Consider the following 25,952-nt stretch of genomic DNA (forward strand, 5'->3'; position numbering starts at 1 on the left):
AGACAATTGGTATCATTAGCAGCAACTCAGCAACTTTGGTTTAAATCTATCTTTTGAAGGTTCTGAAATGCCTTTTTTCTTCCCTTAATTCCTGTACAATTTCAGATTTATCAGTGTCTCAACACAAAGAGATATGTCTGTACAGTTTCATACCTGTTTATAGATGAAGTATGACAAAAAAAGGAGATCTTGGAAAAACATGAATTTTTCTGGATTCACAATTAAATCTATTTATTCTGGTGTTGTTCTAAAGATTGCATTTTTTACAGCTCAAATGCTGGAGTAAAGAGCTGTTGTTCACCTGGATATAAAATTGCTCTTCTCTGTGAAGAATGTGCAGGGCGATGCTTGGAATTTGTGCAAATATTTGGCCTGGTGGCACTCTGATTCAGAAAGGAGTCAGACAGTCTGTTGGAATATTCAGCTGCAACATAATAGCAGTTCTTAAAATACTCCAGCTTAAAATGCCACCCAGAGAAAACTTATTTAGTCTTTTCTCAGTTGTCTGTTGAGTCAGCCACTTGTGAAAAGGCAATAAACAGGAAGAAATTCAGGAATTAGCATGGCAGCCTTCGATAACTCTCTTCTTCAGTTCAGAAAAAAATGAAAATTTATGAAATACAGAGGCAAGGCATTTGAGGGTTTTTGCAATATATTTAGATTTCTCTCTTGAAGACTCTAGAAAAGGTTTTGAAAAGGAATAAAGTCAAATAAGAAACCTAAATCTCTTCAGAAATTACTGTTTACGTATGTTTCTGTATATTGTGCAGAGTTTTTCAGGGAACTTTGATGTTTCCTGTGTTCCGATTCTACTTTATGAACCTTAATTTCATGCTGACCCAGATCTAGTGATGTATGGAGCAGTCTAGGAACAGTTGCAATGGTATTATTGGCATAGGCATTTTGATACCTATCAAAATGAAGGATACTGTGCTTTTTCCCTGCTTCTCAGGGTGTACCCTCCTATCCACAAAGTGCCCCATCAGTTGGGTGGTCAGAGCAGCTGGTATAGAACTTACTCAGACATACAGCTCCAAAATTCCTCCATGTTGCCACCCTAAAGATGCTTGTTAACTCCTCTTACTTCAGTGTGATAGCTCTCACGTTTATTTTCATTCTCTACTATCTTTAGCAGACGTCGGGACTGTTAAAATAAACATTCTTTGCCTAGTAATGTGGCGCTTCTCCATTTGGCAGACATTTGGCAAACAAAATTGCATTGCTGTCCCTAGTATTTTATTTTTTCAGAGTGGTGAGAGTTACGGCTTATGGCTGAACTATGTCTACAAAGTCAGCAGGGGTGGCACACAGGGTTGTTTTCTCATTACCTCGTGGAGGGGTGGGGGAAATTGTTGGCCTTTGAGATGCATGTGAATCTGTGGCTTTCACAGCCAGCTTAAAAATATAACCTGTGCCAGCTTGTCTTCTGATTCCAAATTTCTTTGAGGATTAATGGGACTGCGGCAAAACACAGCTTCTCCTTCTGTACTGAGCTGTCATCATCATCTTTCTTAGATCCAGTGAAACTTGGTCCAAGTAGACACCTAAAAGAAACATCGGAAAATCTGGCAAATACTTGAGAGAGAATGATACTGTGAGACCCAACAGGAAGCAGAATGTCACAAATACAGGAGCTCAGACAACTGTATTGAACATAATAATGAGACATATCCATAAGGGTCACATATGAGGTGATTTCCTTTATTCAAAAAGGTTCTTATTAAAGGCAATAGATGATTTTGCTTAAAACAGTAGTGAAGGGTCAATCTCAGGAATTCAGCTCATTGAATTTTCTTTGCATAATACCCAACAACATGCAAAGCTAATTTCCTTAAATAAGTAGGTGTCATGAGCACATAGAGGCTTTTCTATTAATTTTTTTATTTTATATAAACCATCATGAACTCATTTGATATTAATGGAAATCCCATGTGTTCACACGCTGTCATTTATCATTAATTAACATGTCATTGTTTAAATTGTGTTACTCCCCATCCAATAGCTGTGGAGCTCTCAAAAGTTCTCAAAAGGAATAGATTTATTTTCTTTGGCTCCATGGTTGCAGCCTGTACTTGTTATGCACATATATACTGAATGAGGAAAGGATTCCAGGTGCTTAGCCATCCAAAGAGGACAGCTTAATCACACAGCTGCACATATGCCTGTATATGTTTGAGAAGCAGACAAAACCTGCAGCAGAAGTTTTCATCAAGGTATAGGGATCCTTACAATTCCTGTTGCAACTGCAGAGGAGGAGAGGTCCTTGGCCCCTCTCACAGACATTCTTTCTCTAGGCAGTGATTTTTCAGACTCATCGTCTCCTAAAAGGTTATGTTTACAGCATTCCTCTAGTTAAAGCTGGGAACCGTTGGGGGCAAATTGCAGTTCAATATCTGACAGAGCTTCTGACAAGAAGGCTCTTGTGAGCCTCAGGATGGTTCTTAAAGTCAGTTCAATAGTTAGATGAGATTTCATTAAAATAAAAATTGAAGATGTCTGCAAATATTTGAGTAGGAAACAGCTAGTGTTGTGTGCATTGTGCCATCACGGTGATGACACTCATTGTTTAGTCTGTCATAATTACCATTGTAAAGTATGTTTTTTCAGAGGTTTTTTTTTCAGTACAGCTGTTTTGTTCGGTGCCCACTTTCAACCTTTATGCTATTTCTCTTTTTCCCTTTAAAAACAAATTAAAAGTAATTTGACTGTTTTGAGAGCTCTCCTTTAGAGAGAGCAAAACAAAAGAGCCAGGAATGTTGCTATTCAGAGCTGGACCAGATTCTCCTCACGGATGTGCATGAGGCTGAGTGATAGCCAAGTGCCTTTGCCCAGTATAAAGGAGACAGAAAATTTCTATCCCACTTAGTGAACTGGAGGTATGAACCTGCTTGTTGAGGCTGCAAAAAGAGGCATCAATTAGCCCTGTATTTTTCATGTCCCTTCTTGTTTTCCAGGGAGACGTGGTTGAAGTCCCATGGTTCAGTAAGGCAGACTGGGAGAGAGATGGCTCTCTAATGAATGCCTGACTTGCCTGGCAGTGGAATTTCCACTCAAAAGTTGAGGTCCTTTTCTTGGTTAACAGCTGTGTTCCTGGGATCTCAACAGTGATGTCCCTCTTTCATGCTTTATCCCTTCAAGCTTCTGTCCTTACTCTCGTTCTGCCAGGCAGCAAGCATGGTGTACTTCCCACTGGTGTCCTGCTAATGTCTATAACTTGCTGACTTACCATGGTGGTGGCTGTGATGTGACACTTGAATATATGGGGACAGACAAAATCATGGCCTGTTACGTGGCTTGAGTGATTAGAAGGAAAGAATAAACTGTATTTTAGGATGATAAATGTGAGAATCTGGAGATCTAACTTCAACTCTCTCTTTTGACATAGATTTCTTTAGGAAGATTTCTGTGCCTGAATTCCTCTCATAAGACATGACCAATGTTTCACAAAGATGCTGAGTGGATAAGTACTCCCTGGAAGGGAACAAATATCTGATTTGCAGCACTCCTGCCAGCCCTGCAGGCCCCTTCCCTGGTTTTGCTTGCCTCTGAAATGCAGTACCACAGCCCAGAGTGAGACTACCAGCCCTTCACAAGCAGTGAAGAGCAGCTGGAAGTGAGCAATTCCTTATGGCAAGACCCGACCAGCTCTTTCCCACATTTCAGAAGTGGGCACTGCAGCACAAGGGAGCACTGAGAGGCCAGTGCCTCTACAAGGTTCCCTGTGGTGCCACGCAGGGCTGTTAGGCCCTGAAAATGTGGCATCCTGTCTGAGCTAATTATCTCCCCGGCTCTTGAGAGGGCGAGTCCAGGCACGGCACTGTGCTGACACAACTGTCCTGCTGCCGGTTCCTTGGCTGGTGCTGTCTGGAGGATCCCAGCACTGCACTCCATTGCAGAGTGTAGCTGTGCCTGTAGGAACTTTTCACAGGTAATCATGTGCTGGAAAAGTATTTAATTCACTGCAATGCGAAATGCCCCGTGGGCTACAGCTAGGGAGGAAAATAGGCTTGTTTCTCTTGTGCTACACCATGTATTCTGCATGGGCAGGAAGACACAGTGCTGTCTGTTGTAAGCCCCTGACACATGGTCAGATGAGAGCTGTGCCATTGCAGAGGCCTGGCTGGCCAAACTTCCTTGTTGCTAACTCCACTGACCTTTAGTGAGCTGATTCAGGGATGTCTTTGGCCAAGTAAGTTCAGCTAAAGCATCTGTGATTGCCCTAACACAAAGCTTCCTGGTTTCATGGGTATATATTTTAAGCTTATTGCTATTTTAGTGCAGTTTCTTGCACTTCCTATTTGAACAGTTCCTGTCGGAAGCATGTATTGTTTGGAAAGACGTGGCATTAATTACTGTGTGAATTATTTGTTGTGAGGGTACCATGGAAGAAATAGATGGGAACTATTCCAAAGGGTCTTTAATGAGTTCAGTCATCCAAGATCCTGATTTCCATCTCATAAATAATAAACTCTCCTCACTATGCTAATTCAAATTTGCCTTTAAATTGCTTATTTTAATTTTGCAGGGGAAATAATAATGAAGAAAAAGTTCTGCAAATGCAAGCCTGCCCTATTTCTGTGCTAGGTCGCTCAGAGGTGCAGTGACTTGTCCTCTTCTTGATGGTAAGTCTTGAGACAGTGAACGTGTGACTAGGCTGGTAATGGTTTCATGTCGTGAAGAGTGAAATTTGAAACACGATGAATGAAAATATATATGAAATCTTTGCTCCATAAAGGAAAGGTCCTTAATATAACCTTATGAAGCGAGCTCTTTGACATCTCCTTTTGATGGGATCTCCGGTCTCAATTTCCACTGTGATCATTTGCGGTCGGGCCAATGGAGGCTAGAAGTGTCACTCTGACAATACACTCACCCTCTGGCAAGGTAATAATGTGTGCTCAGCAGTGACCTATCTACTTCATCAAATGCAACATCAACAGACTTTTAAACAAGTCTCATCGAGTCTTGCAGTAGGGGGTGAAGGTTTTTCAAAAAGCCTTCTTATATTTGCGGACACTTGCACCAAGGCATGAATGTACCAGTAACTGGACTAATGATTTCCCACTCTGCTGACTATAAATAAAAATATTTCTGCTCCAGGAAAGTACATCATTACACTCAGAGGGTTTGGTATCAATATGACAGTTACCCAGGAGATTTTTCTGTTCTGAAAACATCCTCTTCATTCTCTTTTTTCTTTTTCTCTCCGCTCAGCATTTTATCTTAAGTAAACACATATGATTTTACATGAACTTGTGGTCTCTGGCCTGTCTGTAAGTTCAGACTAAACAGTAGTGCACAGCATAGCAAAAATACTTCAAGAAAAGAAAAATAAGTGTATTTTGAACATGTATTAGCTGATCGCACATCATTCAGTTTTGTTAAGGTTCAGTACCAGATAAATAGACAGGAATAGGTTTGGATGGTTGTGCAGGCACGTCTTACTGGAAACACAGTCACCAAAATTTCATTTCAAGAAACAAACCAGTGAAAAAGCCCAAACAGGTTACTCTGTTTCCTGTGCTGGAAGGAATAGGAGCTTTTTGAAAACATTAATATCCTCAGTCAGGCATCTCAAATATTAGTTCTCAGTTCCTTCAAGGGGTAAGAAGAGATACAAATAAAAGGCACTCTGAAACCTCCCAGAGGCTGACAAATGCATTCATTCATTTCTTTATAATGATATCTTTCATGAAGGCCTTAACACTGGAAATTCTCAGAGGAAGATTCCTTCCCCCCAATATTTTCGCACTTCTGTTGAAAGATATCTGTATCATTGCAAGCAGGCGGGGGTAAAATACTTTCTGAAAACTCAGCTGTGTTTCTGTAGGCTGATCTTAAATAGGAAAAAGGCTTATTCTGCTGAGTGCACCGAGCAGATGGTGCTGTGACCCGAAATGGTGTGAGAGTGCCTGGCTCTGATGGGACAGCCCACAAGAGAGGGCACGTCTGCGTGTGATTCTTGGCAAGGGGTGAGCAAACTGCTACACCTGTACCTCACATTTGTGTGTGAGAAACCTGCTGCACAAAACAGATGTCAACTTTGCAGCAGCTTTCATTTCACTCTCTACACCTCTCATTTTTATGTCTTTCCTGTTCATCTCTGCTCTAAGGCCTGCATTTATCCTGCTTAGTGGAGGCAACCTAGCCACATTAGCCCTCTGCTGCAGGGAAAGAGAGGTTCTTCCAAAGGTGTCAGATCTTCAGATGAACAGACTCCCTCTCTGAGGAGCCTCTTGTTGTCTGTTAGTTTTACAGGAACCAAGACTTGTTTAGCTGGCTTGCTTAAATGTCTGCAATTGAGTGGGGTGACCTTGATCTCTACACTTCAGTTTTTGGTAAGGTTGGCAGGCAAACAGAGCAGTCAGTTGCTTTATTTTTCTTACACTAATTTAAAAGTCTTTTTCACAACCAGAGTGTAAAGCAAAGCCCAGCACATGGACACTGGGAATTTGAGATGGAGCCTGTAATGGTACTGTTATTGCAGGTGGTGCTTGTCTGACCAAACTCAGACTGAACATAGAGATGAAAAGATATGAACCCCAACAGATTCTGTTTCACTTGTCACACTATAAATGAACCTAGAGCCAATAGCTCATGGGTGGTCATGTGCATATCTAGAGATATGTGGGTAAATTGCAATACCTGCAGAGCTCCCTCCATGGCAGTCATTCCAAAGCAAGGCATTAGGCACACAGGTGAACTAAAGATACAAGACTGAATGACACCACCTGAGTCATCCAGTCAGTGCCTCTCAAAATGCAGAAAGCCTTGCTGCAGATGCAGAGTTATGTGCTCTGTAGCTCATCTCACTCTAGGATGCTGTACATTTCCAGGCTTCTCTCAACAGACTCTAAGTCTGTGCTAGAAGACCAAATGCCACAATAATTGTGTCACAGGAGGAGAACAGGAGAGATCAAGGGCACTTCTAAGTCCTCCCAGCTAGCAGGAGATTTGCTGTGTGACATTTGCAGATGCTTCTGGACCCTGCACAATGCTGCAGAGAAAGACAAACAAAATCCAGCAGTCTCTCTGGAGCTAATCTGAAAGGGATTGCTCTCCTGTTCCAAATCTGGTGATTAGCTCAGCCCTGAGCATGTGAACAAGCACAGGCAGCTGATGGATGCTGATACCTCAAGGAGCAGCATGATGAACCTTGCATCTCTCAGTGACCATGTTTACACCCTTAACTGATCCAACATGTTAAATCCCTGTGAAAAAAAGATAAAGGGGATCGGGAAAGAGTTCAAGAAAAATGTCGGCCCTGCAAATATATCCTTAATTATTAAACTATACTACTCTAATTTTACTCCTATAGTTTTCCATGTACACAAGATCTCCAGTGGGGGGTTTATTTTTTTCCTTTAATAAACAAGGGCTTTGCTTTGTAATGTACTGCTCGTTGGCACAGTCGCTGTATAATATACAAAGGCAGATCTTTAAACAATGTGCTGTGATCTTATCTGATCTGCAAGCTGGAGGATACATCAACAACGTAATTTGTGGCAGGATAGTTGCGCAGATGGGGTAAAGTGTGTTAGAAACTCCTCTGAAATCACACAGGCAAAAAGGAGACAGTATGAGCTTAAATAAGCAAGGCTATCAGCTTAACAGCTCCGTGGTTATATGTTCTTTCTAGAACAGGGAATCACAGTTTGCAGGTACTTAAACCAGCTAAGAGAAAACATGCTGATTATGATTTTTGGTCACTAACATGTTGGATCACACAGGGAACCAGTAACTACCTACAGAGATTTTCAGCTGTTCACAGATTCACGTGTGGCTCTGTAGCTCCATCACTGGTATCAAAAGGCTGTTTTTGGCACCAGAGAAAGAAGGACTTGAAGGGCTTGGCCTCAGAGAAGGGGGGCTGCTGCTCTGAAGTTGTTAGTAGTCAAGAGGTGGCTTTCTGCAAACAGCCACTGCTGCCACAAAAAAATTAATTGGTTCCTCAGCTAGTATTCTTGAAAGGATGAATGAGCATTGCCGGTGCTGTTCAGAAGACCAAGCTAAATTATCATTATAGACCATGCTGGCCAAAAATTCTGTGCGTCACTGAGAGGTACTCCCTTTGTGTCAGGGTCGAAATGTATATTAGTATAATTTAGGCACCAAGTGCAGTTCATGGTGTCAGTGACTCTAGTTATACTGTGGATGAAAATATACTTGAACTTTTGAAGCAATAATTTCAGCCACTTTCACATACTCTGTGTTTGCTTGAAGAAAATAAAGTATGCTGTACTGTTCATAATAAAGGGCTTCTCTTTCCTAAACAGTACTTATAGTTGTAACCTAGCAAGAATACTAGGGAGGGTGGAAATATCAACTTTGCCCAGAAAACCAAAACTTTCCTTTATATTGTGGAAGTGATTGTACCTTCTGGAGCCCTGATGCTGTAATGGGAGGTGTGAAGGCTAGAGATGAAGTCTGGATCTAGAATTGAAGCTTCCCCAGTGTGAGGAGTGTTGGTATTGGTTATGCTCCTTGTCTAGCTACTTCTTAAGTTGCAAAAGATTTCCATGTCTTATATAACACAGTGTAAAAAAAGAGCATGCACTGACTTCTCTTGTTAAAATTCCTTTCAGTTTCTTAGGTTTTCTTCCCTCCTTTGTTAGTTAGGAATAGTAGAGGTCAGTGGAGCTTTGTAAAGGACCATTTTATCAAGGGTGAAACATATTAATCATGTTGCAAATCTTGCCTGCTGGCTGATGGGGTGCCTCTCTGTGCTGGTGTACAGACCTGTCAGAACCCTGGAGGAGCTGTATGTACACATAGGCACCTGATGTATGGGTTGTCTTGCAGGGATGGAGAACAGCTGAAAGTTGACAGAGTGAAAAGCAACAAAGTTCTGCCAGATGCAAAAAGTAAAAGAGTAGAAGGAAACACAAAACTACTCATTTTTTTTTTGTCACTTCCTTTGTTTGTTTCTTTGGACAAGTGTGATATCCAGGTTAACCACATTGCCTTTTTTTTCTTGTCCTTGACTGTATTTGTATCTATGCATTTATTGTTAGGTTTTGGCATGTTATCAGCTTCTAAGAGTGGTACCCCAAATCAGACATTTCTGCTCAAAGCTGTAAGTCTGCAAATGAGACAAGTAACTTTGGTTTCTTTTGTGAAAGTTAAAAATGTCCTTGTTTGCTCCTAGGGTCCTCCGTGGACTGCTATTCTGGTTAAATTCAAGACCTTAGTTCTGGAGTCTTTGCTCCATGAGGGAGATCAGGCTTCTTTCTTTGAGAGCTTGCTCCTGACCTGAATAACAAAGGAATTGAAACAAGGGCAGGATGAGGCTAGTGAAGGTTTGCTCAGTGATGTAACTCATTAGAGAGGACTTTGCTGCCTTGCTACTAAGCCTTTTGGTTCTGCCAACTTTCTTGACAAGAGCTGCAGGAGTAACAATGGAAAAGTAGGTCAGGAGTAGAACTTGTAAATCTACTCAGAAGGCCAAGAGCACAGTTCATGTAGAAGAAGAAAAGGGAAAGGAAGAAAGAAACATTTTAGGGTGAAGGCAAGGACAGGAAGGTCAGAAGTTTAGGTAGGACTTCTTAAGTGAACCCTGATGTGTAATTATACATCTGATTACAGATAGCTTTCTAATAGCGTCTGAAATGTTCTTCAGTTTCTTCAGCAGGTCTTTCATTAGCACTTCAGAATCTGTTATTCTGCAATTGCTGTTAGCAGTAAGGCCAGCCTGCCTGCTTCCCTGCTGGGATTTTGACTGTACAGTGGGTGAGCAATGTGCTGGCCTGCTATATGCACATTTTAAGTGTGTAGCTGCACCCCTACTGAGACTCAGGGAAAAGCAACAGCAGAAAAACAAGAGCTTTTGCAGGATGGACAGTTTCCTTTGAAATGTGGTAGGCATGTGATTTCTTTAAAGGGAAGAAAAAAATCAATAGAAGGATTTTTTAGGTTGGAAGAAACACCATCACCATTGTTGTCTTTGGGAGTGAACTTCAAAACACATCTTGGTTTGGGCCAATATGCACTGATTATCCAGCTCACACACAGCATACACTTCAACTTTTTATTCAGCTGAACTTCTTGCCATGGTGGCAAAATTTCTTATATATAGCTGGTGTCATGATTTTTTTCATTTAGTCCTAAAATCCTAGGAGGTTTCTGTAACACACAATTTAACCTGCAACACATTGAACAGTAATCTGATTTTAAGCAAAATCTGACTGTGGCTTTTCCACCACATCCGTAATTCCAGCTAGCTTCCAGCAAATATTGTATATATCTACATTATATGTGTATTTCTTGTACTTCCTATTAGAACCCTTGTTGAGTGTTAGGGTTTTTGATGTCCATTTTTTTAAAGTGCTTTTAACATTTCACTTTTGTCTTCCTAGCAGTTAGAATATGAGTTTATAAAGCATGCTAGTGCAATACACCATTTCAGCTCAAGTAAAAGCCCTTTAGTATAGGCATTTACCCAGAGAAAGTGGGACTGGGAGAGGAAGAGGATTTATTTTTACAAGTGTCATCCTTTGATGTAGAAATTTCACCTTAAAAATGATTTTGCATTTGGGACAGCTTCCTATGAATCAGGCACTTTCTGCATTTGTTGTGACAAGCCAAGGTGTTTGCCTACCCTCAGTCAGAGTGCAGTGCTGCCTGCTGATTTTCCCCTATCAATAATTAATACATCAGTTGATAGGCAATGAACATTTTATAAAGGCCATTTTAACAAAACAGAACAATGTCTTCCTTGCATCTATCGATGTGAGACTTTTTCATCTCTCTTCTACAAATTCTCTCATTTCCCTTCAGAAAGTTGGAAACCTCTGCCAAGAAAATACAAACAGAAGACTCTTCATTATGCTCATAACACAGAGTTTTGAAGGAATGCTCTTGACTTAAGAAATCTATATTTCTGCCTGAAATGTTTTACCTCCTAGTGTTACAGGGATGGCATGAAATTCACTGAGAGTTTAGGGAGATAGATTTCTCCGTGTTTTCCACTTTTACTTCCTCCTTCTGACAATGATTTTCTCACTGCCTGGCCTCAAGGTTTGCCTACAGCCCATCACCTGTCCTTGTACAATAAGGGCACATGCCAGTTTTAAACAGAGAGGTCCACAGCACCAGTATGTGTGCAGGAATCACAGGTGTACAGCACTGAAGCTGTTTTGAAATTAGGGCTGGTTTTTTGTTTCATTTTTTAGTTTATCTGAAAATCTTGGTGGTTACTTTTTAGACAGCTCTCTACTTATCTGGAAAACAGGTCTGATGTGGGCAGGGATAGTTCTCACCCACAGATTCCCTCCTCCTGCAACTGCATGCTACAGTGTGACCTGAAGGCCTCTGTAAAGTCACAGATATACCATGGAAGGATCAGGGAAGTTCCTCAGGAAGATCACTGAGAATTTAATAGCCTGCACGGAGTGGTAGGATGGATAGGGGCTATTTATATTTTAGGCAGTGACCACAGAATGCCACACTGTAGAGGCTTGGGACCACTGGCTGTACTTGTTTCTGTGTTGAAAGAGACCTCAGGGAGTAGCACACTGAGTGACCTCACACAATTGGCAGAACAAACCAGCCTTGTGAAAATCTTCCTGCATATTCTCACTCTCGCTACCATGAGTGACAAAATGCATATTTACTCTACTGACAAAATGTTCTCTGCTAAGGTGAAAATTTGAAACACCAAATTTTTTTGCTTGGCCATCATCTGGACTTGTAGCATGGCCACAAAGGTGCTGTGTGCTCTTTCCAGACTGCTGGAGGTATCTGACCAACTTGCCAGGTGCCTTTTGTTCCTGTTCCACATGCTCTTGGTAGAGCTGTTTATGTGTTTTTTGGTCCACTCTCAGCATTCCCACGTTCAGTGCCAGTACCTGAGCTGAGTCACAGGTTTGTAAAATTCTCACTGGCTGAGTGTCTGGACCATCATGTGCTTCAGTGTCCTGGCAGAAAAATAAAAATAAATGCAGTATATAATCTGAACTTTGCAACAAAGGATTTAAGTAATTTATTTCTTGGCATTTTATGCTTAATTTTTGCATGCTTTTCAAATCAAATATAACAGTTTTTGAACTACATCAGATGCTTTTCCATTTTTGTTATGTTTTATGTCTTTTCCTCACACCATCTTCCAAGGACTAGCATTTCCCAAGTGTTTTTTAAGGGAGCTGTAAAATCTTTTGATTATAATAGGTCTATAAGGTTAATGCATAACTTGCTATTTGTACTGTACATTAACTTAATGCTCCTTATGAGTTACAAAATGTCTTTAATAATGAATTAGGTACCTTACTGGATCAGTTTTATTTCCAGGGAGCTCAATACTGGGTTTTAGTTAGAGAAAACCTTGAGTGTTCATTGTCTTTCTCGTTCTCTTTTGTTACTGTAATTTGTAGGTTGTTTTCAACCAAAACAACGTGGCAGGACAGTGAGCAGTTAAGAATTAGATAAAGCAGAACTGATAAACCAGCTTCTATTTTGGGGATAGACACAGATAGGCACAGAAATATTTGGAATGCTATCAAGCAGTTGTTATGGTCTTTTAACCCCTCTAAGCTGGGAGTTATTTGCATAGGGGGAGAATATATTTTTTCCCCTGCAAGTGGGATAGTGCGTGTATACGGATTGCTTACTGATATGATTCAATTGTATGAGCAGAATAATAATGACCTTACTGTGTTCTCACAGGAGTATTTCTCAAAGATTTCCTATATACCTGAATTTTGTCCCCCATCCTATTGCTCAGTCTTTTAATTAAATTTTACCCTGAACTGATTACATCTAGATTTTCCCATGGGGCCATAGATGTGAATTTACTTTTCTTGTCCTATCTGTAATGCTTGTTGTTTAAATCTTTTCTCTCTCTTTCTCTTTTTTTTAAGAAGATTTGCTGATTGCAATTTGATTACCTGTTCACCATTTTACAAATTATGTTACTCTAATTGAAGCCTAGAAATAGAAATCAAATAAATGGCTCAATTCAGAAATGTTTGATTTCATATTATTTTATGATTCTGTGTTAGAGTAGATGATGCTTTTTAAGCCTCTCTAGAAAATACTAAACTAAAAAAATAACAAAGCAGAATACTTGCATTTATTTGGTAGCTCTACTTAGAGATTGCAAATGTAGACAGATACTGAGTCCATTGTCATTTTCTAAAAAAGACAACTGTTATCTTGGTGAAAACTGGGACTGCTTAAGTCACATTTTCAAAACAACTCATAAGGAGTTTAGAGGCATGAGTTTCATTCAAAGGCAGATTTACGCCAGCTAGAGATTCCTCTTATATGAAGGGGGAGAGGGCAGAGAAAGGGAGGAAAAGCAAATACACTTTGTATATATCTCTGAGCAAATTTTGCTTGTGGGCAAATCTGGCTATCTGCAGCAGAAACGTGATGTTTTTAGTGCTCCAAGCTGTCCCAAATTCTCACTTCAACGTTAAGTTGTGCATAAACACTTGTCTGTCAGGAAAGGCTTTTCTTCACAGCATGCTTTCCCAGTGCAGTGGTATCATCAGCACTGTCCCCAGGAGAGTGTGTCCCACATGTTTCACAGAGCATCATTTCCACATTAACCATGTGCTGTGGAATGCCACAGAAGTGGCTGCTCTCTGGCTGTTCGCCTTTCAGTCCCACGCTCCTCTACCTTCTGATGCGTAGTACAGAATCCATGTACTTTGCTGCAGCTTAACTGAATTACTCTTCTGTCACCCAGGCTCCATAATGCTATAAAGGCTGGTTAACATATATATGAAAACCATGGCTCACCACTGCACTTTCGTTGACACATGCTCTTGTCAAAGGCTTTCATCACACAAAACCATTAAAAAGTCATGACCGCTACTGAAAAGATCCAGAGACAGGACTGACAAGTTAAGAAGTCAAGAAATGGCCCCACCTTGGGTTTTGAATGGGGAGGGGAATCTCTTGTTTTAGTCACTTTATATTTTCTGTGCCCCCTCAGTGCACGGTGCTAAACCAGTTAATGCCTGACTGGATTCCTGCGGAAGGCCTCTTGCTGCCAAACACCTGCAATCAGTAGCTGACCATTTGGCTGGGAAGTCAAAGGCAAGACATATGCAAAGCTGAAGCTGAATCACCCCCTTCACCGAATGCCACAAAGCTGCAGGAGGGACACCCAGCAGTGCCTTAGGGTATGCAGTAAGTTATAGAGCACGTGTTGGTATTGCATGTGCTCAGCAGTTACGTACAGAGAGTCTCTGTGGAAAGTATTGCGTCCCTCAGGATCAGAGGTAGCGTACTACCTGTTGTGAGACTAGGATGATGACAACAATGCTGCTAAAGCACACCAGAGGGCCATTTGCAATTATTGCTCTTATTGTTCTCTTGAGCAATTATTATAGTCCATTTGCCTGTAGATGTGCTTTCTGTTCTTATACCATTAACCTTAACAATGTCAATGTGCTTCCCATATGCGGTTCCATTATAAAACTTCACAGGGTTAGAACACAGGACATGTCTCTTATAGGGAGGAGTGTTCACAGCCCCAGCTTTGCTGGTGCCTGAGGAGAACAGCAAGTCCTGTGGATGGAGCCTGTCTGCGGAGAGGCACTTGCTTTGCTGCAAAGGGAAATGAGGAGCCATTTAATCTGACGCAGAGGAGGGAGGATTTTCTGCCAGAGGTATGAGTCTTGGTAAAAGGCCATATCCCCAGGGAGCAATGGTGCCCACAGGACAGTGGGGGCAGAGCAGCTGCAGCAGTATGAGGGAAATGTTTCTTTCCTCTTGCACTCAACAGCATTACTCCCAGTTAGTACCTGTGGAAGTGAGAGAGGAGACGAACCATATTTTCAAGGTTTTGTGCTTTTCAGAGTGCTGTGCATGCAAAGTGGTTGTTTTAAGGCTGTTAACCACTTACACATATAGTAGAAATAAAACAGTGCAGACTAGCAACTTCAGACTATTCTTCACAGAGGTCTGCTTACAGGACACAGAGTATATATGGAGAGTCTTTACAATCAGCTAAAATGTAGCAAAAATATGATTTGTAAACATAAGCTTTTCTCTTCTCACAGTTCACAATATTGCAATGAATTGTTATTTTTTTTTCGCTGAAGTAGGAAAAAGCTTAATACTGATTCTCTTACTCCCAGATAACCCCCCTCAAAATGGTTTCTGTGTAAAGATGGCCATTATTTACTGTATTCAAGAGGTCTAAATAGATATAATACTTACTTACCTAAAGCGCTAGAGGACTCTGGCTCTTTTAACAAAAGCTGTGTGATGCTGAGGTATTTAGGACATTACTGAGCAGATGTCTTTGGCTAATAGAGTAAGAAAAAGGATGAAATTGCTACCCAAAATGCAACAAGACTGCTTTGCTCCCAGTGTCTAGCTCACACTGCAGAAAATAGTGTGCCTTCATCAGCCATACTCTGACAGCCTCTGTTAACTGCACAGAATTTCACATTGCACCTCTGGCTTGGGGCTTGTTTGCAAGTAAGTGCCTGCTGCAGGATGATGGGGGTAGTTGCAGCTGCTTCTTACACCATTAGTAGTAGGGATAGCCACTAGATATTCAAATACTGTGAAGATGGACTGCAGGCAGACCTAGCACAATGCTCCGCAGTTTCCTACTTTCATCTCTTCCTCTAAGATATTAATAATTTTTCTTGAAGCGTCTACATAATATTTCTGGTATATGGGAGATCTGTTTGACCTCCTATGAGGGGTTTCCATACATCACCCATTCTCCATGGACTTCGTTAGAGAATTACTAGCCAAAAGCTGACTCTAGTCACAGCTTTTGGGAGATTTAGACTGATTTTGGACAAGATAGCCACAAACTTTGAGCAACAAACTCAGAGTGTGGTGGGGATTTGTTCTAAGACCACTCCATGACTGACACATGTGCTCTGGTGTCCTCGTGTTTGCTTTATCTGGGCTATTACTGTCCCAGGAGTCAGCCCCGTTCCTCTGTCACGTACATCACCAGCCAAAAAATGGTGATGAAGTAAACCAAGAGATCTGTAACTACATCAGGTGCTTGTGTAGATGTTTCAGTGTGAACTGATATTTGCTGCTGGTTTACTGTGCAGGGTAGCACAGGCCAGGTGCTCATCTGCCTGTTGCCATTGGCTGGGGTGAGGGGGCGTATGATGGAGGGGAAAGCTGAAGTGGTTTGCCTTGGCTTGGGGAAGACCCTGTCCTCTAGCCCACACCTTGACATTAGTCTCTGCACAGTTTCTATCTATCAGCTCACTCTCTTCTACCCAAATGCATGTGCAAAAATAGATTAAGTTTTAACTGGCCTTTTAGAAGGCCAGTCACTTGGTGTTATCATCAGACAGTTGACCATGGACATGTTTGCTGGTGACCCGCAGGAGAGCTGAGTCATCTTTCTCTCTCTCTCTCATTTAGCCTCCTGCAGATAGATGCTTCAGCTTTCATGCATGGTTGCTGCAGGTGTCTGGATGATGCATCTGAGTGCAGCACTACCTATGAGCAGGAGGACTGAAGGCCCTGAGCGAGGTGTCAGATCCCCCCTGCTTAAACCCTGTCTGATGAGGAGGCACTGGAACAGGTTGTCCAGAGAAGTTGTGGATGCTCCCCACCTTGAAGCGTTCAAGGAGAGGCTGAATGGAGCTCTGAGAAACCTGGTCTAGTGGAAGTTGTCCCTGCCCATGTCAGAAGTGTTGGAACTAAATGATCTTTAAGGTCCCTTCCAACCCAAACCATTCTATGATTCTATGATATTCTTAATCCCATGCTGTTTCTCTTGTCAGTGGCAAAGGGATTATTGATGAGATTCTCAGGGCTGAGCTATATAGCTGCCATTGAAATTAATGACAGTTGCAAGCCTGAACCTGCCAGCCAGCTTTGGGAAAGCCAGCTTCTCCCTGTCTGTTTACAGGAGAGTACTGCTGTAAGAAGTTATAAAGTAACAGAGGATGCAGTAGTATTCAGTTGCTGCAGAAGCTAAAGAGAATTAGATGCTCTTTTTTTTTGGTCAGATTTCCCAGCTGCTGTAAACTGGCTGCTCTCTGCCGAAGTCAATAGAGCGATACCAGTTTGCTCCAGCTCAGGATTTGAGTCTTTCAGAGTATATGCCACTCCCTTTGCAGGAAAGTGAAACAGCAGTGAATAAGAAAAAGATCTTGCAGGTAGGGAACTTTAATACATAAAAATATATTAACAAAAATCAATGCAGGGCCTTGCCTCTGTCAGCATTTGTTCTGTGTTTGTGTGTCTGTCCTGACCCATTCCTTCTTTGTTCACCGAGATTGCATCTGCATCTCTATGGTAACTAATGAATGATTATTTAATTTACCAATCTCTGGATGCAGCAATTTAGTGTTTAAAATATTCCAACACTGTCTGTCATACATATATGCACAACCACATACAATCTGTCACACAGGAAATGCTATAGGTATTGATATTCGTATTTTAAGCTAAATCTGTTTACCTATCTCTCCAAATGGGACATGCAAGCTTTATCTACTGTGGTGATGGCCACAAGCTAAACAGTATGTGCAGATAAATGTAGTTTTATTATTTCATGTTTGCTGTCTGTATGTGTCAGCAACCACCCAGTACACCTCAAATGAAGGCAGCACTGTGTACATCCCAGAGGATTTCTGCCCAACTCCCAGGTCTTAAGAGTTACTGAGTGTTCACAGGAAGTTTTCAGAAGAAAAATGGTATTTCATGTTTGTAAGAGCCAATCTAAAAATGTTATTTTGGAGGAATGGAAAGGAAAGGACAACTGTCACTAGCTTTTCAAAGGGATGGTGTGCCTTCAGCCATCTGAGGTCTTCAAGAAAAAGATAAGTAGTTGCTGGAGGAATGCTAGGGCAGCTACATGCTCTTCCTTGGGGCTGATGTAGGTGAGCACTGACTGGGAAAGATAGATCAGCATCTGCTTTCATTGTGTTTTCTCTCAGCTCTCTGCCGATTTCAGTCTTTGACGAGCTGGAGACTTTCAGAAGATCCCCAGACACCCAGGCACATTTTTACTTGAAGGGGACTTGGTTTTATTCTATCCTAAAGAATTGTGCAGCTGACTTTTAATCTGCAAAGGGAATACATTCTCAGTACAATATACTCCTGCTACAAGTGAAGCAGATAGTTTTAATGAAGTTACTGGTTTGGTTGGGTTTTGGTTTTTTTTTTTTTTTTTTAAATCTTGACTGCTTGAGGAAATGGGGGTGAAAGGGTGAAGGGACAAGAGTCACAGTATACATCCAGGCATTATATGGTCTTATGTCTGCTGAGTGGCTGCAGAAGAAGTGACATTTCCCTCCTGGACCTGACCATTTCAGAGGCACTTTGCTCAGGGCCTGGGGAGGGACATTTGCCTGGGCTTGAGGAGAAGGAGGAGATTTCAGATACTCTGGGAAGAGCTGTGAGAAGTTTAATGCTACAAAGTCCTCCAGCTCTGCTCAGGTGGGAAACCACAGCAAATTGGACTGCACAGATACCATGTTGCCCATGAGCTGCAGAAGGTAGCCTTCTTTTGACCATCTTTTGAGCAATCCTGGGATACTCACAGGTAAAAATTCCAGGCTGCAGGCAGTTGTTCCCACATCACTTAGCTGGATGTGTGTAGAAGTATGTATGCAGACTGTATTTGTAATGGCACAACTCAGAAACAGCCAGTTTGGATACGTGCAGCTGAAATCTGAGTACACTCCACTTTGCGCAGCTAAGTGGCCCTAAGAGTAGCTTTTGACATGGTGGATACACTTCATTGCAGTTTCATTTCTGAAACAGCAGGACCAAGGACTCCTATATCATGTTGATATATAAGTGTGCAGTGATCCAGACAGGTAGTTTTATTGCGGGTTACATGAAACAATAACTGGTTGTATGATGGCCCCCAGTTAACCTGTGGTACGGTGAAAGCAGGGGCACTAGAATAGAATGAACTGTTATATCCCAAGGTTGATTTAAGGTTAAAATGGAACCTAGATCCACCCAAACTGCAAAACTGTGTGGTCTCTCTGCAAAAAATGTTTCATTTCATTGCCCATATTCAAAGCAGGCTGCTTTAAAAAACCCTCCTGTTCGTGAATCCTGATCCTCACTGAGCATGAAGCAGTAGAGCTCTGGTAAAAAGACATGCAAAGTACAAACCTTGCAACTTCTCAGCTCCTGCAGCTTTCTCCAAGACTGTATTAAACCTGTATCTCTGTTCCCAAACTCCAAGGAGCCTCATTTACTCTGGGCTTGCTTTAGAAGCCCCTACAGTTCAGGGCATGCCCATTATGTGCTGCACTGAAGCTGTGTGCTCACTTGGAAGCTATTGAGTGTCCCAAAAGAAAATTACAGCCATCTTACAGGGATGAGTCATCTCATACAGCTGTGGGAGACATGATTTTCTAGTTGTACACAACTTTGAAGTTTAAAAAAACCTCAAGCCCTTTTCTGTTCTGTATAGGGATGAAACCAAGATCTTTCTATTTTAATGGGAAAAAATGCAGAAACAAAGCAAGATCCTCACTTAGCATAGCAAACAGTTCATTAATCAACTCACTTCAGGTGAAAAAGACTCAACATTGCCCGCCTCCCACATTCCAGAAAAATTCTGTGACCACAGAAATATTAAGGATCTCCTTCACAATCTTCAATTGTTTTTTAAATGCAAAATGGAACAGTGCCAACCTGTGAAAGTCAGAGGCTGATTTGGTAGGTAGTTAATAGCTTGGTGATTTATAGTACCTGCCTAGTACACTGGGGTCCTAAGTTCAAGTCTGTGAGAACCCAGGACTTCAGGCTATTGTCAATTCTAAGCCTCTCTTGAGTTTTGACCGTAAATCACACCCTAGAGATGAAAAATCTTTCCTGGCAAAAGTTCTGGCAATGCCGCTATGTTTGCCTGCAAAATGCACGCTTGTTTCAGTCACTTTCTACTTTCTGATTAAAAAACATTTCACTGAAAAACTTTATGAACTATCTCAAAGTGTTTGACAGCATTGGATCTTCCAAGAAGCTCAGAAAAATTAAATGAATTTTACTGTATTTTGGATTTCAAAGTCTTTTGGTAGATGTTCATACACCCTTTTTTTTTTCAGGGTGGTTAATTTTTTATGACTTGATAGTATTTGCACTGTGTAGGATAAAGAAAGAGAATTTCTGAATCATGAAAAATTTACACTTCTTTGTGGATTAAAAGTGAGAGGAAATATCTATTTCCTCCCATTTTTAGTACAGCAAATTAAGAGAAATCTAATAGAGTACTTGATGCCACAAAAGCATTTCGGTGGGCTGATGATAATTTTGGTGGCTTTACTAGCATTCACGTGGACAGATTAAAAATGCATCAACTATAAAAGCAGAGAGGCTGTTCTAGTGCCTGTGCTGACCTCTGGCATAGCAGAGACCAGGGGTTCTTGTGCTGACCTGGTTGGTAAAGGTCTACTGTAGCTCTTCTTGCTCCTAAGCAAGCTGCACCACTCGTTTTCTGACCCAAAGGCTCTCCTCTGCCTTCAGAAGAGACGTGTCTTCTCAGAGAGCTCCTGTCTGGGATTTCTCAGCTCTTAAACAAATAAGAAATGTTGATAAATCTTTAAAAAATCCTTCCCTTCAACTCTTTGTCAGACTGAAGACATAAATAACACTGGCAGCCCCATTCCAAGTGCTTTTGCCCAAGACAAGTCCTATCTCAGCTACTGAGAAGTGGCATTTTTCATTTTGCCCAAGGGAGTCACTTAACCCCTTCTCAGCTGCTGGCTGCAGACTGTCATAGAGGATTTGTGGTCCTGATTTCAGCAGATCAACACAAAGCTGACTGAGGGCTGTAAAACAATGCTTGAGCCTTACTTTTATGAATAAGCCTAGTAAGTGAAAAGCATAAAGAGAATTTAATCTGCCTGTCTGCTTGTGGATACTGTACCAATGGAGAGAAAATTAGTTTAGGTGGAACAGTGAAGATACTGTAGTCAGGCTGAATCAAGGAGCAAGAAAATGTGGTCTTGGCAGCAGTGCTGTAAGTGCTGGCTAGAAGGATATGTCAAAAGGACTGCTTGCATACAGTGGATTCAAAGTGGGAGCATTTCCTTCTCCCCACACTGAGACTGTCTCTCTGCAGAACAGGTGGTGCAGAGATGGCATGGTGGTGCCTCAGCCCTGCGCCTGAGAAACAGGCACTTGGCTTGTGTCAACCAGGCACATTAGCACAGATGTTGTGTGCCCTGTACTCCCTGGGCTTTTGCTGCCTCTTGAGCTAGCTCAGGTATCTCTGCTGCACACCTCCCTGCACAATGGAGGCATTTCCTTGGGGCTAAAGGAAAATCCTTTGGGGACTGTAGCTTGCATTGATCAAGGGAATTGCCTGCATATGGACATGGGTATATGACTGTTGTGTGTGTAACTAATCTGTTTTGTGCCTTGAGATCATGCCTGAACTGTCATTTCTGTGCTTTTGGTTTCTTCCTGTGTTTGAGAGTGAGATCACTAGCTTATATTTTTATCTCTACTTAAATATCCTTAAAACAAATTTTTCACTTAACTGTCTTTACTCAAAACTCCAGTGTTCATGACTAGAGTCAGCATTTTTAGTTAGTTTTCCACTTAGGAAGCACTGATAAAATATGAACAAGGGCATAAGGGTCCTTTTGCTTTCTGAGTACGAGCTAGCAGAGCTAAGCTTTCTTTGTGAGCTTCTGAAGTAGCCAGGGACACAAGAGAGATGAGTACACTTTAATGTTGTTCCTCTCAAGTGTCACCTTGGGGTGACTTCTCACTTTTAAAACTGCTTGGGGTTCTCTCAAGCTAAGATCGCTCCAAGGCAACACTTTTGATCAGGCATGACAGTGAAGTACATCCACTGAGGCATAATGTTATATGTGTCCTGCACAATAAATAGCAGTTAGATACAGGGGCGATCCACAGCAAATCACTATGGCTATCACACAGCACTGCTGTCTGTCCCATGGGCCTCCCACAGCAGTCAGGATGTGCTAGTGGCCTCCCCCAGTGCCATTTGTCAAACTGGGGTTCAAGTTTCAAAGGCAAAAAGAGCAGTGTCCTGAAATGCTGGTTGCGTTTTGTCTGTCTGTTGGACTTTCATTTATTTCCTAACACTCCAGCAATAAACAGCTTTGCTTTGTTTTTCCCTGTTTTCCCTGGCTGTCTATTATTGCCTGGTATGAATATTTTCAGTACTCTTTCCTTCTTCTTGCCAAGTACAGTCACAGGGGAGGGGGAACAGGCTTAGGCTGGTAGCAGTCTCTCTGTGCCTCTACTTCTTTGCAGAACGGGGAAATGATGCCTCTTTCTTTTGCCATTTTTTGCCACATCATGTTGAATTGCTGCTCTATGCTGGGAAAAAAACAGACTCTCTTAATTTTCCCTTTTTCCACTGCTAGGCTGTAATACTGAAGTGTAAAAGTCTGAGTCTGTTTCCAAGCTGATGGGAAGAGGAATGTACTATCCACTCAGGATGGTGTATACTGAGCACAAATAAGGGTTGATATACAGTTTAAACAGTATATTTAAACAATGAATCCTGTCTGAACATCAGAAAACACTTTTTTTTTACTGTGAGAATGACTGAGCACTGGCACAGGTTGCCCAGGGAGGTAGTGGAGTCTCCATCCTTGAAGATATCCAGATGCCATCTGGACATGGTCCTGGGCAATCAGCACTAGGTGGCCCTGCTTGAGCAGAGGAGTTGGAGTAGGTGACTTCCAGAGGTCCCTTCTAACTTCAGCCCCTCTATGATCCTGTGATTACAGTCTAAAGGTTATTTATTATAGCCATAATTCTATCAGGTCAGAAGGGAGAAAAGGTTTGTGAGTAGAGAAGTTTTATTTTTAATAGACCAAAAATGTTAGAAAAAAAAATGGTCAGAATTTTGGATACATGCTTTCATCACCTTCTGTGCACCTAAAATATTGGACATTTCTATAAATACGGTACTTATTTTAACAAAACGTACTAACTTAATCCACACAAAATTTTTGGCTTAATATAAGCACATGCCTACAGTGCAGATCCTGATACCCCTCAGAATTATGGAGAAAGGTGAATCCCTTCATAACTTAGGAATGTGAGCCATGTGCATCTGTACCAGAGATACCTCTCCCTGATACCAATAGCTGCTTTTTCCAGAGGAAAACCCTCAACATTCAGATGCGGAAGTGGAAAGCCCTCAGTAAACAAAGGAAAAAGGAATGTTCACTGCCAGTTTGGGTCAGTTTATCAGACAGTTGCTTCTGGTTAATATGTTCAAATATAAATGGTCTGAAGGAGTAGGGAAATTTTTAGCAGAATTGTTGGATTAGGCTTTTTGGATCATCTAAGGTCCCTATGACATACGTGTGACCAGAAAGATATTCCAGTGAACAATATGAAATTACAAGCACGAAGCACTTGCAAGATATAAGCGAGTGAAAGGCTCAGTCATGAACTCTATAAAATACATAGCAAAGCAGGGGCTACATTATACTTTTCAGATCAGTGTTACTGGAAATTGCCTCATCTACAGCCAGTCATTGGAGTCTCCTCTTTCTCAGCCTTGCTGTTTAGTCCCATACTGACCCAGTGTGTTTCTGACATATTTCCACAATGTTTAAATAGCACCTCCTCTCAAATATGAGCAGTTTACCAGAAAGTGATACCCCTCTCCAGGGAAAGCTGTGACTTGATGCTAAAAAAGATTGACTTGAGTGAAATGCACCGAGAGATGCAGAGGTGTGGAAGACAGGAAAAGAAGAAAAAGGTAGAGAGGCCATTTTGTGGCTTGCAGATTGACTTATTTAATGACATTTTCATTAACAGTTCTTTCTGCTAAATGCCATGATTTTCTCTCTTTAGAGCTGTCTACATTAATAATGAGTGACTCCACTGGGAAGTGATTTACATAAAACATGCTTCTCTTGTTATAGACAGGAGCTTTGTACTGGGCTAGAGAGATGAGGAGAGGAAGGTAAGTGCACTCTGAAAATGAAGGGCAGTTTCCTATGTTGAGTCATGAGCACCCATGAAAAATCACCATCCCCTCTGCTACCACCTTGGCCCGATATGTCTCCCAGCTCAGAGTCCTACTGCAGCGAGGTGGATGTTTTTACACAGGTGTGACACAGAGTGCTGTGGTGGAAAGGTTGGGATCAGCTGATGCATATAAACTCTGCAGAGGAGCTGTAGACAGGAGTAAAATCATCTTTCCCTGAAGAGCCTTTTCTGCACATTTTGTATTACTTCTGCAGTGCAAAGCAACTGGGGCCTCTGATCACAGCCTTCTGCATTTCTTCAGCCTTAAGTGTCAGAGAAATAGGTTCATATTTTGTGATCTGTCAAGTTCCAGACAGACACCAATGTGAAAATGTGACAACTAGAAAACAGAAAATGAAATACCACTTTTTTTTTTTAAATTCCTAAAAATTTATTTATTCAATTTCTTCCTAAATGTGACTGAGACATTACATTATGGCTTTTTCTCTAAGTTGGATACAAGACAGTCTGGACCATTTGTTGCTAAGTCATCCCTGATGTGTTTTTTCTTATGGATGAAACAGTCTATGTTGACTCATAAATAAAGAGATGTACAGCTTCTGAACTTCTTCCCCCGAAGTTACAATAAATTCATAGAAAACATATTGCTGAGACTGTACTCTCAAAGTGGATTCCAGTTAAAGTAGATAACAAGTGAGATCTCAGTTAAGCTGAGCTTTCTAAGAGCTAGTGACCTAAGCTGTTCAACGTATACTTTCCTAGAGGACAACCTACAAAATGGCTTAGCTCTCTTATCTAAGCCATCTATTTTAGGATGAAATTTGGTTTCTGAGGGTTCTTGTCTCTCTCCGTTGGCTATGAAGGAAGCTTGGTGACTTAGCTTAGACCTGAAGAATTTCAAAGGCTATCTTGGTAGCTTGAGACACTTTTTAAAGAGAGGACAGAATAGTTTGGAAATGGAAGTATAGCTCCCATGAATTTAGTTTAATTTTATATTTTTATTTATATACATACATAAGTAAACTATATACAAATAAGATATATACACTTAGCATGCTTTCAAGGGAAACAAAAATGAGATTGCCCACAAAGAATCTTTGAAAAGGCAAAAATGATAATATGTTGCCTGTGGTGAACATTTATGTCATTGAAATGATTTGTAGATATAGTCAAGAACCTTGATTTCTGCAAAAAGAACATCTTAGACCACTGGAAACCTACTTAGAGGAAAATAAGGCATCATTTGTACATAATTAAGTAAACATTTTCTATTCCTCACATCTCCATGGAAATATATGTGTTGTTCATCTCATTTTTCTGGTGCTTCCAACAGAAAGACTAGCCTGACAATGCCATTAAGAATCACAGAAGAAATCAAAGACTTTGGAAGGTAAGAACTTTTACTTCATGAACGCTGATTAGTTTGATAGTTGGAAAATAATGACTGTTGATGAAAACTTATACTGGCACCTGGATTCATGTCACATAAATTGCCAATAAAAATTCATTTTTTGCTTTTTAATTGATAAATTTCATTTTGGAGTAGTTAGGAGGGCAGCCTTGTGTTCTCAGTCATGATGTCTTCTGTGAAACTGCATACAGACAAAAGAAATTTGTCCAAATATGTTTATTTGCTGAGTTTGAGCTTGTATTGAACCCAGACTATCCTTTCAGCAGAACAAATTACAAGAGCTGCAATTCAAATAGTTTTATACTTTACCTTCCTTTTCTTTCTAAATTCAATTCCAGCTAAAAGTCAAAAATCTAAAAAGGAAAGTATTCATGATTTTCTGGGGGGATTGTGCAGATCAACATTTCTGGTAAATTGACTGAAATGTAATGTAAGCTTTTGATTCTTTAAGTAGCCTCGATGAAATGTTAACAGTTCTTCTGTATTGTATCTGTAACGAAGTGGGAAGATTAGAAGTGAGGTTTGGCTTCAGCAGATCGTATTGTTGTCTTTTAAATTAGTTTTGCTCTGGGCACAGTGCCTGTAGTTTTCTTAATCTGTTAAACCTTTTTTGGTAAATTAATAATTTGGACAATGATGAATATAAATA

General features: G+C 41.1%; 1 long non-coding RNA gene across 2 annotated transcripts in view; it reads left to right on the forward strand.

Annotated features, from left to right (window-relative positions):
- Window positions 1–25,952, forward strand: part of LOC116784385 — a 31,663-nt gene that overhangs the window by 362 nt on the left and 5,349 nt on the right. The window contains exon 1 of one of the 2 annotated variants that reach the window (XR_004356040.1): window positions 4,597–4,622. The exons of the other annotated variant lie outside the window; for it this stretch is intronic. This is a non-coding gene — a long non-coding RNA (uncharacterized LOC116784385). Of the gene's footprint in view, window positions 1–4,596; window positions 4,623–25,952 lie in introns of those variants that run through there. 2 annotated transcript variants of the gene reach the window in all.

This window comes from Chiroxiphia lanceolata, chromosome 3 (genome assembly GCF_009829145.1).
Source record: "Chiroxiphia lanceolata isolate bChiLan1 chromosome 3, bChiLan1.pri, whole genome shotgun sequence".
Lineage (NCBI taxonomy): Eukaryota > Metazoa > Chordata > Aves > Passeriformes > Pipridae > Chiroxiphia > Chiroxiphia lanceolata.